This window comes from Spermophilus citellus, assembly GCF_964194105.1.
Source record: "Spermophilus citellus genome assembly, chromosome: 1".
Lineage (NCBI taxonomy): Eukaryota > Metazoa > Chordata > Mammalia > Rodentia > Sciuridae > Spermophilus > Spermophilus citellus.
Window position 1 is genome coordinate 225,551,997 of NC_138182.1, and position 17,863 is coordinate 225,569,859.

At 41.3% G+C, this 17,863-nt stretch overlaps 1 protein-coding gene across 5 annotated transcripts in view; it reads left to right on the forward strand.

The window, feature by feature from the left end:
• NAIP (NLR family apoptosis inhibitory protein) overlaps positions 1–17,863 on the forward strand; it is an 83,021-nt gene that overhangs the window by 12,030 nt on the left and 53,128 nt on the right. For 2 of the 5 annotated variants that reach the window (XR_014018971.1, XR_014018972.1), the window contains exon 3: positions 17,145–17,285. The exons of the other annotated variants lie outside the window; for them this stretch is intronic. The gene's annotated coding sequence lies outside the window, so the exon portion shown is untranslated. The remainder of the gene's footprint in view (positions 1–17,144; positions 17,286–17,863) is intronic. 5 annotated transcript variants of the gene reach the window in all.

The following is a 17,863-nucleotide window of genomic DNA, read 5'->3' on the forward strand; positions in this document are numbered from 1 at the left end:
CCCAATATGGAGAGAGACAGAAGGAACACATCACTCAGGAAGACCTGGGTGGATAGATCTGAGAAACTACCTGTGAGGATTATTGGTCCTGGGCCCAGGAACTTCTTGGGATCTGAGCCATCACCTGCAGTTGTTCTGCTTTCATTAAAAAAAAAAAAAAAAAAAGTCTCCATTGCCTGTACCAGGGGACAATGATAACTGCTCACCCTGGTGTCCATGAGGATGTCATTCCTCCATTGTCTATCCCCACCAATTGGCTAGTAGGACTTGCAACCAACACTGTCGGCCCACTTCGGTACTCAATGCACATAATACTGTGAGACACCATGAATCCAAAGTGGGGGAAACTACTGATGGGCCTAAACTGGGTCCCAGTAGAATGGGAGTGGGGGAGCATCCAACATCTCCACTTGAGGGAATAATCTGGTTTAGCATATAGACAGGAGTTCTGAAGCTCCAACTGCTGTACTGTGCCCAGGTAGCAGAACCATAACTGGCAATTATCCTCTGAAGTGGCCAGATGTCTTCACCACAAGTTTGTTGACCTCCAAGATCAAATCTATCCCCAATGGACCTTTTTTTTTTTTTTTTTTTTTTTTGGTCCTCAGTCTTCAGACAAGGGAACACCTAAGTCTTTTCAAGTTTTATTTGACAGTAGGAAAAATCCAGGTCTAATAACACCAATAGTACAGGTCCTCCTCCAGTTTGTTGGGAGGTACGTATGTGCCTTTTCCCCACAGATCCAAAACAGCCCATCTGGTCTTTCCATTCAGTCTGGACTGAATTACTCCATAATTTTATGGATCTCAGGGATGCCCTGAATAGAACTGATCTAGTTAGTGTCTGAACTGGTGTAGTTAAAAAGAGCTCATTTCTTTTGGAGATTTTTGCATTTGAGACCATTAATTCTCAGCCCATAGGGGTTATCTGTTCACAACCAAGTAGTTTTCTTTGTCCACTAGGAGGTGTTCTAGAACAATATTTTGTTACATGGGTTTCATGACACACTGGGTGTGGTAGGGTCCAAATCTGCCTTTTCTACATTTCTTTCCAGGTACTTCTGAAGTAAGATCCCAGCCTTGAGGTCTTTCACCCTTTTGTTCAATTCTGGTCTTACTTCACAGTAATAGGAAATAAGCATCTAAACTTATTCCTGTTCAGGGCCATTCACTCATGAGGGCTCCATAGACCTAACAATTTTTAACCCAAAGACTTGGCTATTCTTTCTGCTATGTCCAGAAAGGAATTCTTCCCAAAGAAGGAAGGTTAATATTTGGGATTAAACCCTCTTATAGTTTAGCAGCTGGTCCAGGGCTTGTAATGGGGATCAGGATGGTTGATTTATTTTTACTTTTATTTTTTATTGATTGATTGATTGATTGTGGCCCTGGGGATTGAACTCAGGGCCCTGTGCATGCTAGGCAAGCACTCTATCAACTGAGCTACATCACCAGTCCAGGATGGTTGATATTTTTAAAAAATATATTTTTAGTTTTACATGGACACAATACCTCTATTTATTTTTAAATATATTTTTAAGTTGTAGTTGGACACAATACCTTTATTTTATTTATCTATTTATTTCTGTATAGTGCTGAGGATCGAATGCAGCACCTCACGCCTGCCAGGCGAGTGCTCTGCCTGTGAGCCACAACCCCAGCCCCTATTTATTTATTTTTATGTGGTCCTGAGGATCAAATCTGGTGCCTCACATGTGCCAGGCAGGTGCTCTATCATTGAGCCACAACACCAGCCCAGGGTGGTTCATTTTTGAATCAAAATTCTTATTCCACGTTAGAGGCTGAGTGGCCAGTCGCCAGCAATACCAAGTGGGAGGGTAAATTCCTGGGTAAATTGTGTCTCCCACACATTGGGATTTGATCCTAGCTATGTTGACTCTTTCTCCTTCCCAGAGGCAAGTGGCCACTGAACTATAGCATCTCTCTGATGGTGCAGGTCCTAAATATATATTTTGAACTGTCCCTTGGTCATAATAAATTAGTTGGACACATGGATCGCATGATGGCAAAAGATGTGTCCATAGTGGGGAAGGGCCCTCTAAGATTATCAGAGGAAAACATACTAAGTGATAGATTAACGTTTTGGCTAGCATGGGTTAAACTGTGTAAGTCAATAAAGTAAAATTAATAATACCAACCAAAGCCTAGAAAACCTATGTAAGCAAAATTAAAAAATACAAATGAAATTTCATTACCAAGAGTCCAGTCAGCAGGACTTACTGGTATCAGTCCTGTGGCAAAGAACAAGGAAAGGACTATATATACGGCTGGAAGTAAGGGGTGGCAATGCATCACAATATAAGAACCGTCTTAGAGGATGAAACAGTTCATTTGTCCTGTTGGTTAGTTTATCTTCCACCGTGCATTGATGAGCTAGCCCCTGAGTGGCTGAAGTAGGGCTGTTGTTTCCTCAAGCTTCCGCCATGGGCAGGCTCGTCAGCTTCCAGAGTGACCGCAGCAGGGCTATTGTCCTTCTGATCCTCAAGCTTGTCTGCTGTTTCCTTCCTCTAGATGGTCAGCTTACAAGGTGCAGTGGGATCTGGAGTGCACTTTCAGTCCATGGCTGTGGGCTTGAGCCTGGTGTAATGAATCCAGGGGCCTGAATCTGCAACTTTCACTGCAGTTGGGGAGGATGAAATAACAGTGCAAGGACCCTTCCAAAGAGGTTTTAAGGGTGGAATAATCTATCCTTTGACCTAGACTGAATCTCCACGCCTGAAGGAGGGTGCACCTGTGGTCAAACTTACTGGCAACCTTCCCTGACCCATTGATTGAGAGTCTGTGTTTTCCTAAAGCTTGAAGCGGTTGTCTTAATGTTAATTCTCTATTTCCTGCAATCCCCTAGTAAGTGGAAGAAGTCTCCCACACATTGTCTCATAGGGCTCTCCCAGCCTCTAAGAGGACTCTATCCAGTCCTCTTAATGGGAGAGGATATAATTCTCAAAAGTGCAGTAGGGAAGATTTCATCCCAATGCAGGTGAGTTTCCTGACACAGTTTACCCATCTGAGCCTTTAAAGTTGTATTCATTCTTTCTACTTTACCAGAACTTTGTGACCTATAGCAGTATGTAATTTCCATCTAATATTTAAACTTTTGCAATAATTGTATCATCTCTGCCACAAAATCTGGCCCATTGTCTGAGCTAATGGTTACTGGGATGCCAAATCTGAGAGCAGTTTCCCAGAGGAGCATCCTGGCTACCTCTTGAGCCTTTTCAGTGCCAGTTGGAAAGACTTCCACCCAGCCGGCATACGAGCACACAAAAACCAAAAGATATTTATAGCCTCATGAACATGGTAGTTCAGTAAAGTCTAGTTTTAGGTCTTCAAAAGGTGCTTCTTCTATAGTTTGGATTCCTGGTGGATGCCTTGCCCCTGGTATGGGTGTTGCAGGTACAAGTTTCCCATTGCTCACAAATCACACAGCAGATGCTTATGTACAAATGCTGACTTGAGTGCTGTTTGGCCAATGTATGTTCCCCTATGGAACTGTGTGATTATGGCAGAGGCTGCAGTCTCAGAGATGGCTAACCTGTCATCAGAAAATCTCCATCATCCACTTGGGAGATAGCTTCCCTTTTCAGTCTTAAACTAATTATTTTTCTGCTGGGATTACTATAGTTCACATTCTGTTAGAGGATTAGGGAGAAGATCAGTGTCTAAGATTGGGAGCTGGATGTTCTGTCTGCTTTTTACAAGCTGCAAATCTTGCTTCTTGGTCTGCTCTTTGGTTGCCCTGAGCAATGGTGGCAATGGTGCCTTTGGTGGCCACAGCAGTACATAACCACAATTTTTTGAGTGACCCTACTGCATCTAAAAGATCTTTTCCTGGCCATGTTTTATGTCTTTTCTTCCTGAATTAATTATCTCCCTTTCCTAATCTAAAGCCCCATAAACATGAAACGTGGTAATGGCATATTTTGAGTCTGTGTAAATATTGCCACCAATTCCTGGTGCCAATTGGAGTGCCTGAGTCAGAGAGATTAGTTCTGCTTTTGTGTTGAAGTTCCCTAAAGCTGAGGATCTGCCTCAACAGTGGAGTCCACAGTGACCACTGCATGTCCAGCAAGACATACTCCACCTTCTGTAAAGCTACTTCCATCTGTGAAGTACTGCACATCAGGGTCTTTAAGGGGCTGCTCTGTCAGGTCTGGTTTACTAGAGATGACCTCAGTGCAGTTGTGATTAGGCTGTCCAGTCCCAATGGGCAGCAGAGTTGCTGAGTTTAGAGGAGTCCTGACAACTTCAATGTGGACATGTGGATTTTTACATAACATGCCCCAGTATCGGATCATCCTTGCATTAGTAGCCATATTATCATTTGAATTCTAACAGCATCAGTACAGAGTGGGGCACCTAGACTGTCAGTTTCTGTCCTATAGTCAGTGTCAGCTTCCACCACCAGAAGAGCCCAGGCTGCAAGAGCCCTGTAGACAAGGTGGCCAGCCTTGAGCCCCAGATCACAGCTGCTTAGGAAGATAGGCCACTAGATGGTGCCATGTCCCCAGTATTCGAGTTAGAACTCCTACAGCTATTCCAGACTGTTCATGGACATACAGAAAGAAAAGATTGTGAGAGTAGGGAGTCCTAGTCCAGGCACACTGGTGAGTGCTTGTTTAATGTCCTCAAAGACTTTTTGTTGTGTTGGTCCCCACATCAGAGGCTCCAGTTCCCCCTACCCGCCCTTTGTTGCTTCATAGAGGGTTTTGGCCATAACTAATCCTCAGACAATCGCAGCAGCAATCAAGAACCCGTTCAAGAAGAATCAAGCTTGCATCTGCTCCAAACTGGAATCCTCATGCACAACTTCAACGCACAATACACAGTGCTTCAGCTGTTCCCTTGCCAAGGCCCCACACAAGCCAGAGCACTGAAACAGTTCCCAATGGGTATCTACTTGAGAGACTGATTCTATGGATCCCTTGGATCCACTTGTGTACAAAATACCAAGTCCACTGACTGGGTTACTTATATGAGCAGTTTCTATTTTTTTTTTTTGACTTTTATTTTTTTTTTTATTGGTTGTTCACAACATTACAAAGCTCTTGACATATCATATTTCATACATTAGATTGAAGTGGGTTATGAACCCCCAATTTTACCCCAAATGCAGATTGCAGAATCACGTCGGTTACACATCCACATTTTTACATAATGCCCTATTAGTAATTATTGTATTCTGCTACCTTTCCTATCCCCTACTATCCCCCCTCCCCTCCCCTCCCATCTCCTCTCTCTACGCCATCGACTGTAATTCATTTCTCTCCTTGTTTATTTTCCCATTCCCCTCACAACCTCTTATATGTAATTTTGTATAGCAATGAGGGTCTCCCTTCAATTCCATGCAATTTCCCTTTTCCCTCCCTTTCCCTCCCATCTCATGTCTCTGTTTCATGTTAATCTTTTCTTCCTGCTCTTCCTCCCTGCTCTGTTCATAGTTGCTCTCATTATATCAAAGAAGACATTTGTTATTTGTTTTTTAGGAATTGGCTAGCTTCACTAAGCATAATCTGCTCTAGTGCCATCCATTTCCCTGCAAATTCTATGATTTTTTCATTTTTTATTGCTGCATAGTACTCCATTGTGTATAGATGCCACATTTTTTTTATCCACTCATCTATTGAAGGGCATCTGGGTTGGTTCCACAGTCTAGCTATTGTGAATTGTGCTGCTATGAACATCGATGTGGCAGTATCCCTGTAGCATGCTCTTTTAAGGTCTTCAGGGAATAGTCCGAGAAGGGCAATAGCTGGGTCAAATGGTGGTTCCATTCCCAGCTTTCCCAGGAATCTCCAAACTGCTTTCCAAATTGGCCGCACCAATTTGCAGTCCCACCAGCAATGTACAAGTGTACCCTTTTCTCCACATCCTCGCCAGCACTTGTTGTTGTTTGACTTCATAGTGGCTGCCAATCTTACTGGAGTGAGATGGTATCTTAGGGTGGTTTCGATTTGCATTTCTCTGACTGCTAGAGATGGTGAGCATTTTTTCATGTACTTGTTGATTGATTGTATATCCTCCTCTGAGAAGTGTCTCTTCAGGTCCTTGGCCCATTTGTTGATTGGGTTATTTGTTATCTTATTGTCTAATTTTTTGAGTTCTTTGTATACTCTGGATATTAGGGCTCTATCTGAAGTGTGAGGAGTAAAAATTTGTTCCCAGGATGTAGGCTCTCTATTTACCTCTCTTATTGTTTCTCTTGCTGAGAAAAAACTTTTTAGTTTAAGTCCCATTTGTTGATTCTTGTTATTAACTCTTGTGCTATGGGTGTCCTATTAAGGAATTTGGAGCCCGACCCCACAATATGTAGATCGGAGCCAACTTTTTCTTCTATCAGACGCAGAGTCTCTGATTTGATATCAAGCTCCTTGATCCATTTTGAGTTAACTTTTGTGCATGGCGAGAGAAAGGGATTCAGTTTCATTTTGTTGCATATGGATTTACAGTTTTCCCAACACCATTTGTTGAAGATGCTATCCTTCCTTCATTGCATGCTTTTAGCCCCTTTATCAAATATAAGATAGTTGTAACTTTGTGGGTTAGTCTCTGTGTCCTCTATTCTATACCATTGGTCCACCCGCCTGTTTTGGTACTAGTACCATGCTGTTTTTGTCACTATTGCTCTGTAATATAGTTTGAAATCTGGTATCGCTATACTGCCTGATTCACACTTCCTGCTTAGAATTGCTTTTGCTATTCTGGGTCTTTTATTTTTCCATATGAATTTCATGATTGCTTTATCTATTTCTACAAGAAATGCCGTTGGGATTTTGATTGGCATTGCATTAAACCTATAGAGAACTTTTGGTAATATCGCCATTTTGATAATAGTTCTGCCTATCCATGAAGAGGGTACATTTTTCCATCTTCTAAGATCTTCTTCTACTTCTCTCTTTAGGGTTCTGTAGTTTTCATTGTATAAATCTTTCACCTCTTTTGTTAGGTTGATTCCCAAGTATTTTTTTTTTTTTGAGGATATTGTGAATGGAGTGTTTTTCCTCATTTCCGTTTCAGAAGTTTTGTCGCTGATATACAGAAATGCCTTTGATTTATGCGTGTTGATTTTATATCCTGCCACTTTGCTGAATTCATTTATTAGTTCTAGTAGTTTCTTTGTAGACCCTTTTGGGTCTTCTAGGTATAGAATCATGTCATCTGCAAATAGTGATAATTTAAGTTCTTCTTTTCCAATTTTTATGCCTTTAATTTCTTTCGTCTGTCTAATTGCTCTGGCCAGTGTTTCGAGAACTATATTGAATAGAAGTGGTGATAGAGGGCATCCCTGTCTTGTTCCAGATTTTAGAGGGAATGCCTTTAACTTTTGTCCATTCAGAATGATGCTAGCCTGAGGCTTACCATAGATAGCTTTTACAATGTCGAGGTAAGTTCCTGTTATCCCTAGTTTTTCTAATGTTTTGAACATAAAGGGATGCTGTACTTTGTTGAATGCTTTCTCTGCATCTATTGAGATGATCATATGGTTCTTATCTTTAAGTCTATTGATGTGGTGAATAACATTTATTGATTTCCGTATATTGAACCATCCGTGCATCCCAGGGATGAATCCTACTTGATCATGGTGCACAATTTTTTTGATGTGTTTTTGTATTCGATTCGCCAGAATTTTATTGAGGATTTTTGCATCTAGGTTCATTAGAGATATTGGTCTGTAGTTTTCTTTCTTTGAAGTGTCTTTGTCTGGTTTCGGAATCAGGGTGTTGTTGGCCTCATAGAATGAATTTGGAAGAGCTCCCTCTTTTTCTATTTCCTGAAATAACTTGAAAAGTATTGGTATTAATTCTTCTTTAAAGGTTTTGTAAAACTCCGCTGTATACCCATCCGGTCCTGGGCTTTTCTTGGTTGGTAGTCTTTTGATGGCTTCTTCAATTTCATCCATTGATATTGGTCTGTTCAAATTGTGTGTATTCTCCTGACTCAGTCTGGGCAAATCATATGACTTAAGAAATTTATCGATGTCTTCACTATCTTCTATTTTATTGGAATATAGGTTTTCAAAATAATTTCTAATTGTCTTCTGTATTTCTGTAGCATCTGTTGTGATATTGCCTTTTTCATCCCGTATGTTAGTAATTTGAGTTCTCTCTCCTTCTCTTCGTTAGCATGGCTAAAGGTCTGTCGATCTTATTTATTTTTTCGAAGAACCAACTTTTAGTTTTGTTAATTTTTTCAATAGTTTCTTTTGTTTCAATTTCATTGATTTCCGCTCTGATTTTAATTATTTCTTGCCTTCTGCTACATTTGCTGTTGTTTTGCTCTTCCTTTTCTAGGGCTTTGAGATGAAGTGTGAGCTCATTTATTTGTTGGTTTTTTCTTTCTTTGAGGAATGACCACCAGGCGATGAATTTTCCTCTTAAAACTGCTTTCATTGTGTCCCATAGATTCCGATATGCTGTGTCTGTATTTTCATTTATCTCTAAGAATTTTTTGATTTCCTCCTTTATGTCTTCTGTAACCCATTGATCATTCAGTAACATATTGTTCATTTTCCATGTGATGTAGGATTTTTCCTTCCTTCTTCTATCATTGATTTCCAGTTTCATTCCATTATGATCAGATAAAATGCATGGTATTATCTCCACCCCTTTATATTTACTGAGGGTTGCCCTATGGCATAATATATGGTCTATTTTTGAGAAGGATCCATGTGCTGCTGAGAAAAAAGTATATCCATTTGATGATGGTTGATATATTCTATATATGTCAGTTAAGTCTAGGTTATTCATTGTGATATTGAGTTGTATAGTTTCTTTATTCAACTTTTGTTTGGAGGATCTGTCCAATGGTGAGAGAGGTGTGTTGAAGTCACCCATAATTATTGTGTTGTGGTCTATTTGATTCTTGAACTTGAGGAGAATTTGTTTTATGAATGTCACAGCACCATTATTTGGTGCATAAATATTGATAATTGTTATGTCTTGTTGGTGAATGGTTCCTTTTAACAGTATATAATGTCCTTCTTTATCCCTTTTGATTAACTTAGTCTTGAAGTCGATATTATTTGATATGAGGATGGCCACCCCTGCTTGCTTACGAGGACCGTGTGCGTGGTATATTTTTTCCCATCCTTTCACCTTCAGCCTGTATATATCTTTTCCAATCAGATGTGTCTCCTGGAGGCAGCATATTGTTGGATTTGTTTTTTTAATCCATGATACCAGCCTATGTCGCTTTATTGGAGAGTTTAAGCCATTAACATTCAGAGTTACTATTGATATATGGTTTGTACTTCCATCCATGTTTGATTATTTATCCTTTTTTAAAAAAATTTAGTTTGTTTCTCCATGATTATCTTTCCCCTCGCCCTCTGTCTTTACTGAGGCACTTCCCACTGATGGTTTTGGTTATTGTTTTTTATTTCTTCCTCGTGTAGTGTTTTGCTCAAAATGCTTTGCAATGCTGGTTTTCTGGCTGCAAATTCTTTTAACTTTTGTTTATCATGAAAGATTTTTATTTCGTTGTCATACCTAAAGCTTAATTTTGCTGGATACAGAATTCTTGGTTGGCATCCATTGTCTTTCAGTGTTTGAAATACATTGTTCCATGACCTTCTTGCTTTCAGTGTCTGTGATGAAAAATCCGTTGTTAACCTTATTGGTTTACCCCTGAATGTAATCTGTCTCCTTTCTCTTGTAGCTTTTAATATTTTCTCTTTGTTCTGTATATTGGATATCTTCATAACAATGTGTCTTGGCGTTGGTCTACTGTGATTTTGTGTGCTCGGTGTCCTGTATGCATCTTCAATTTGTATATCTGTTTCCTTTTTTATTTCTGGAAAGTTTTCTGTAATTATTTCATTCAGCAGGTTACTCATTCCCTTGGTTTGAATCTCTGTACCTTCTTCTATCCCGATGACTCGTAAGTTTGGGTTTTTTATGTTATCCCATAACTCTTGGATGTTTTTCTCGTGATTTTTTACCAGCCTTTCTGAGTTGGCTAGACTCTTTTCAAGATGATATATTTTGTCTTCATTATCTGACGTTCTGGCTTCTACTTGCTCCACTCTGTTAGTGATACTCTCAATTGAGTTTTTAATTTGGTTTATCGTTTCCTTCATTTCTAGAATTATTGTTTGATTATTTTTTATAATCTCTATCTCCTGATAAAGATGCTTAACTTCTTCTTTTATCTGTTTATGTAATTCATTCGCAATGTGTTCTTTCGCTGCTTGAATTTGCTGTCTTGTATCCTCTTTAAGGTTCCATTCCATCTGTCTAAGGTGTTCCTTGAGTTCTTTATATGACCATTTTTCTGATGACTCTAGGTCCTCCTGAATATTTAGGCTGTCCTGCATTGTTTGTACTCCTTTTCTTCCTTGCTTTTTGAAGATGCTCATGTTACTTCTTGTTCTGTTTGACTGCTGAGTTACTGTTTACTCCTGTAAATTTATTTGATGCTTGGGAGGAAAGGTATTAGAAGGGAAGGGAAGAAGTCACTAAAGAGAATGAGAGTAAGCAGGTAGAATTCAAGGAAGGGGGGATAAGATAATTGAAAAGAAATGAAAAGACAAAAGAAGAAAAAAATAGGAAATAAAAAAAGAAAAAAATTTTTTTTAAAATAATAAAAAAAAATTAAAATTAAAATTAGAAGAAAAAAATTGTAAAAAAAATTTAAAAAAACAACAAGAAAGAAAAATGAAAATGAAAGAAAAACCCAAATCAAAAAAAAAAGAAAAGAAAAAAAAACTAATAAATGCAGTCTTAGAGTTTGATTAACTTGTCTTCCAGTAGGTGGCGCTGTGCCCACCAGGCCAAGTTTCTCCTGTCAATACGCGGGAACCAATCACTGTGCAGCAGCTCCTCCCAGACTGGGCGAGTCTCCAATCCTGAGTGCCTAGGGCCTCCTCTTGTGTCTAGTCACTTCCCACTTTTCCTCTAGCCAGGCCCCTCTCACGGGTGCCGCTCACCACAATACTGGCTACACGCCAGGTCTGCTGCTCCCGGGAGCCCTGTTTTCATGAACGACTGGGCACACTCTTCCAGTTTGCCATTCCCTCAGACCCTAAGTTTGTAGAGCTTGGGGCTGAGAATCCTCAGCAAATTTTACTTGCCCTCTGGTAGCCACGCCCCCGGTTGCTGGTGCAAGAGACCTCAGCTGTCAGCCCTGGTGGGAGCGGTAGTTCCACGCCGCGGTACCCGCGCCACCTCTGATTCCCTTGGGCTGGCTATCGCGCTCACGGGAGAGCTGGGAGGGGCCCTTAAGGTTTCCCCAATGTGTGGAGAGGGAAGGCTAGGGAATTACACACCTGTAGCCGCAGGTTTCAATGAAGTTATCTCCTCCGCCGCAGTCTGATGACGTCAGTTCTCTGCCATGGTGGTGTCTCTTGCAAATGGCGACAGTTCGTTTCCCTTTGCTGGGCGACCAATGCAACGGGTGGGTCCTTACTGTCTCTCCCAAGCCCCGTTTCAAACCTGTGGCCACTACCTATGAAGGCTCGGTAGGCATTTACCTCCGAAGGATGAGAAGGGCTGACCAGTTGTTTCAGCCGGATGGATTAGTGCTGAGTCACAGCTGTTTGTCTGCGGGAAGCAGGTGAACGGGAGCTTGAATTCAGCCGATCCGGGCTCAGTGTGTGTTCTGAGAGGCCCAGACTGTTCGCCCCAGATCCACGTCAGCTCAGCATTGCCTAGTGATCCTGAGCAAACAGATTTAGGTTATTTACAACTCCCTATGCTTGCACAGCTGAAGAGGTCAGGGACTTGATCTCTCTGCGCCCGCCGCCATATTGGAATCTATATGAGCAGTTTCATTGCTCTGACCCATGGAGCACAGTTCCCTTGTGCCTACAGGTCTGACCTGGGACATTGCACAAGCACCTGGCTTGGGCTCTTCTCTTGGGCCATCTGCCTAGAAACTTACAGAAGACATCCTGTGCCCCCTTTGTCCTCCACTCTTATGCCACATTGCCTGGTTGCGCTCTGGCCTGGCTTTGTGGCTTGAGCACAAGGTTGAATGTCCCCTTGTGTGTTCCCATGCATGGGCTCCTTGCTTGAGCCACTTGCTTTCAAAATTGATCTGATGTAATCCATTACTCAGTCCCACCAGCCCACCTGGATTGACTGCTGTCCCCTGCTTCTGACTCTGTTTAATATGGAGGAATGCAGATGAGTGACCCAAGCTGCTTTAAAATGGCTAGAGGATTGGGCTGAGGTTGTGGCTCAGTGGTAGAGCGCCTATAGGGTGTGCATTAGGCACTGGGTTTCATTCTCAGCACTGCATATAAATAAATAAATAAATAAATAAAGTTTCATCCACAAATAAAATGACTAGAGGAACATGTTCCAGACACACAAGGCAACATTCAAGCCTATGCCCAAACCTGATTCCCAGACACAGACCCAGGTGGGACTCCAACAAAGAAGAAGATCTTCTAAAGGTAAAAAGATATCAAAAGGCTGTCACTGGTGGCCTTAAAGAAGAGGGGAAAAGGGCCCTAAATGTGAACTAAATATCACAAGTACTCCAAATGCCTGATGGGAGCCCCAGGCAGTTAGTTCTGTGGACGACTGTGCAAGGCCTTCTGACTCTTCACTCCCTTTGAACCTAAGGCACCACACAACCAGCAGATGATCAATGTCGGCTTTGTGGGACAAACTCAGGAAGACATTCGCCCAAATCAACAAAACTAGAGGGTTTTGCTGGAAAGAATGCCAGTGAGCTGATTGAAGTGGCCACCCCAGTTTTCATCAACGGAGACCAAGAGGCTCAATGAGAGGCAGACTGGAAGATGAAGAAGAGGATCTCCTTTCAGCTGCCTGTCACCACAAACCCAGAAGTCACCCAAAGGGTGGGGGGGGGGTGTCCCACCAGGATAAAACCAAAGCAAATATCAAAATTGGGGCCAAATGCAGATCCCAAGGAGGGTCTGGATGGAAGGACAGACAGATCTGGGGACAAGGCTGAGACTAAACCAATGTGTCTACTGCCATCTAGAGGACCACTGGAAGAATGCATGCCCCTAACTAGAGGAAGACAACTGGGCTAAAATTACTCCTTACCAGCATAAAAGGGCCAAGTGATCCCAGCCCCACACACATCCCCTTGATGCTCAACACTGTGGATATCTCTATGATGCCTCTGAGAAGGATTTTATGGGTCTGGAAAACCATAAAAAATTATGAGGACTAGGACCAACTGGGCTCCATCCCTTTGGGCCCCCAGGAGCCTATGGTCCTAATAATTATGGGGAACATCCTATTGACTTTAAGGCAAACACTGGGGCTCACCATTTCATGGTAACCCAACCTGTGGGCCCGCTTTCAAATAAACAGACCATAATTGTGGGGCCCACTGGCTACAAGGGGTGTCACTCTTTGCTGATACCCTGGCACTGCAACGTAGCAGGTCACAAAGTGATCCATGAGCTTCTGTACATGCCAGATTGCCTGGTGCCATGATGGGTTGAGACCTGCTGGGAAAACTCTAAGGCCAGATAACCTTTGACAACCTGGCTAGAGACCAGGCAATCCTGTCACTGGGAAAACCTGAAGTAAAGGTTCTAACTCTTACAATTCCCTGGGAAGAGTAGTGGTGCCTCTTTGGCCTTACACTGGCACCACAATAGGGACAACAGCTCCCTTTCTGGGTACCAGGAGTATGCTGAGGACAAGTCACCTTGACTAGCCCAGACATCCCCCATGGTGGTGGAATTAAAACCAGGAACCATACTGGTCTGCCTGAGACTACTATATTCCTCACAAAGCACAACTTGGAATTCAGAAACATTTGGACAGAATTTTACAATATGGAATTCTCAATCCTTACCAATGACCATAGAGTACATATCTTTTGCCTGTCCAGAAAGCAGGAACTGATGACTACCAGCCAGTTCAATGTTTGCATGCAGTGAATCAGACCACAGTCACCTTACATCCTGTGGTCCCCAATCCATATACTCTCCTAAGTCTGTTCCCTGCTGAGGCAGCCTATTTCACATGCCTGGATGTCAAAGAGGCCTTCTTCTACATTTGACTGGCACCTCAGAGTCATCCACTCTTTGCCTTCCAGTGGGAGACTCTAACAGGAACAAGGGCCAATTGACCTGCACCAGGCTGCCACAGGGCTTCAGAACCTCACCAACCATCTTTGGGATGGTGCTGGCCTATTCTGAGGGCCTTTCCTATAAAACAATGTAGATGCACATTTCTCCAGTATGTAGAGGATCTGTTGCTGGCCAGAGCAACCCAAATATGTCTCTACGATGTCTCTACAAGACTCCTCACTGTCCTATGTAAAGGTGGTTACAAAGTATCAAGAAAGTCCAAATATGTCAAGAAAAATTCAGGTATCTTAGTTTCTATCTAACTCAGGGACAACAGCAACTGGGCTCCAAACAAGCAGTCTGCTCAATTCCAGTCCCTTCTACCTGCTGCCAGATCCGCAAGTTCCTGGATAAAGAAAATGAGATACATATACACAATGGAATATTACTCAGCCAAAAAGAAGAATGAAATTTTGGCATTTACTAGTAAATGGATGGAACGGGAGACTAACATGTTTAGTGAAATAAGCCTATCCCAAACAACCAAAGGCCAAATGTTCTCTCTGATATGTGGATGCTGACTCACAATAGGTGGTAGGGGAGGGAGTAAAGGTTCACCGAATTGAACAGGGAGAAATGGGGAGAAAGGGGATGGGAATGGGAAAGATAGTTGAATGAATAAGACATAACTTTCCTATATTCATATATGAATACACGACCAGTGTAATTCCACATCACATATAACCACAAGAATGGAAAATTACACTCCATGTATATATGATATGTCAAAATATATTATACTGGCATGAATAACTAAAAAAATTTTAAATAAAAAATTGAAATAAAAAAAAGAAATTATAGTATTTGCCAGTAAATGGATGAAACTGGAGAATATCATGTTAAGTGAAATAAAAAATTACCTTAATTTCATTTAACTCCTTCTCTCATATATATTATTATTGTTATATATTTAATTTTTTCTATTTCATAAAATACTAATATTTGAGTATCTTGTTTTGCTGTATTGGTAGTAAAATCTAGGGCTTCAAGTATGCTAGGTAAGCACTCTACCACTGAGCTACATCCCCAGCCCTAATATTTGTTTATTTTTCCCTGTTATCATATTTCCTTTTTTAAATTAATTTTTAATTTTTATACACAAATGGAGCACAACTTTTCATTTCTCTAGTTTAGTTGTACATGAGTAGAGTCACACCATTAGAGCAATCATACCCATACATAGGGATAATAACGTCCATCTCATTGTACCATCTTCCCCCACACACACTCCCTCCCTTCTGCTCTATCCAAAGTTCTTCCATTCTTCCCTTGCCCCCCGCGCATTATGGATCAGTATCCACTTATCAGAGAAAACATTTGTCCTTTGGTTTGGGGGGATTGGCTTATATCCCTTAGCATGATATTCTCCAGCTCCATCCATTTACCCATAAATGCCATAATGTCATTCTTCTTTAACACTGAATAGTATTCCATTGTGTATACATACCTGTTTCCTTATCCATTCATCTATTGAAGGGCATCTAGGCGGTTTCCATAGTTTAGCTATTGTGAATTAAGGCTGCTATAAACATTGAGGTGGCTGCATCGCTGTAGTATGCTGCTTTTAAGTCTTTTGGGTATAAACCTAGGAGTGGGATAGCTGGGTCAAATGGTGGTTCCATTCCAAATGATATTCATTTTAATCAGTCAATGTTTATTAAAATTTAATTAGGGGATGGGCTGTAGCCGAGTGAGAGAGCATTTGCCTAGCATATGTGAAGAACTGGGTTCAATTTTTAGCACTGCATAAAAATAAACAAATAAAATAAAGGCATTCTGTCCAACTGCAACTACAAAAAATTTTTTTAATCTAATTATATATTTACCATTTTCTTGACTCTCCATTTCTTGCATCTTAGATCTATTTAGGATCATTTTCTTTCTACCTGAAGCACATCCTTCAGAATATAATAACATTCCAAGTATATCACAAGCTACCTATTATATAAAAAGGAAGAAAAATAAGAATATGCATTTATATAAGAAAATGAAACACTGGGAATTAATAGAGAAAAATCAATAAGACCAAAAATTGTTTCAACAAATTTTACAAATCTTTCAGTAGAATGGCCAAGGGAAAAAAGACAGAGGAAACATTTTTCTAAATGTTACAATTCACATATTCACCTCCCCAAAAGAAACCCATACCTTCTAACAATAATTATCTATGTCTTCTAGTTCACAGTATTCCCTTATAATCTTTTTTTAAATATTTTTTTAGTTGTAGTTGGACACAATACCTTTATTTTGTTTATTTATTTTTATATGGTGCTGAGGATTGAACCCAGGGCCTCACATGAGCTAGACAAGTGCTTTACCGCTGAGCCACAGACACAGCCTCCCTTATAATCTTTTTGAGTTTTTAAAGTTGCATGAATTTTATCTCAATAAAGCTGTTTTTTAAAGAAAAAAAAATATTGATATGTCACAACAGGGGTCAGCAGGGCTTCTGCTGCTCGGAATAACAATGGGAAAAAACAGGAAGGGATTTTTTAAGATCACTCAATTTTTCGTGACTTCCTCATGTTTGTGGTGAGGTCTGTGTCCATCTCTGTCTCTTTAGTGGTTGCAAATTCATAACATGGACTAATTTCATGAATGGTAAGAGAGAAGGGTCACAACCAGTCCTTGGGAAGTGGGTTAGTAGAATCCTAATACTATGCCTTTACTAGGTGGCATGGTTGAGGAGAAAAGGCAAGAAGTTTGAGTCCCCTAAGAAAAGGGCACAAGATGTTGTCACATTTTTTTCCCCCACAGACCAATCACCTTTTATGGTTGTCAATTCTCAGGAATATGAAATAACTCAGCCTTGACTGTGACTTGAGGTCTTCATCGGGGAGCCTGGGGGAGGTGGTCCTGGTCAAATAGACTCTCCACATTGGCCCCTCTTCAGTGGTTCTAGTGTTGCTGCTCACGCTTGAGTCCCTTGTAAGGAAGGCAGTAGCTGAAAAGCATGTAAGCTGCCAGCCCCATTTTAGCCCGGGCGATGTTCCCCTTCTTCACGTCGATGTACTTTCTGTGGTAATGGTAGTAATCTCTCTGAAATGCTCCCGCTGTTCCTTTAGGGGTGAAATCCCTCATCAGTATCCGTTGTGGAAGCTCCCCTAGTTTGACATCCATGAGTGTCTGCTTTCATCGGTTTGACCAATGCCATCTTGGAGTCCTAGTGCCCACTGAGCCTGGCCAAGGGCTGCTGGCCCTGAGAGGTAAGCTTATGGAAACCCTACTAACCGTTTTTTTTTTTTTTTTTTTTTTTTTTTTTTTTGCATATTGCCTAGTTCCATTCTGAAGACAGGTATTATTAGAAGGTGGGCTGGGGACTCTGCAGGCTCCCTGTGGAATTAAATTCTTGATTTGGCCTGAGGTGCTATTTGAATTACATTTCAGGCCAGGACCCGGGAAACAAGGCACACTTATTAATTTATTGATTCACCCCACAGACTAAAAGTCCAACAAGATCCTAGGCCTTGGGGATATGGACACTAAAAAGAGGACATAAGCCCTAACCTCCTGGGTCTGTGAACCTCCCAGTCTAAAAATAAGGAGCCCTGTCAAGAAGTCCATGTGAAAGTGCTAATACTGTCCCAAGTGTTAGAGGAGTGGGAAGGAGGAGCTGTGAAATGGGTCTGCACGAATTCACATGTATGAAGGGGCAGGCAGGTGAGGCAAAGAGGGGTGGCCTCTGGAAAGCACTTGTCCCATCTGAAGAAGAAAGCCTCTGAGATGCTGAGGGTCAGGGGTTTGGGGACTAGGGATGGAATCCAGGGGTGATTTACCACTGAGC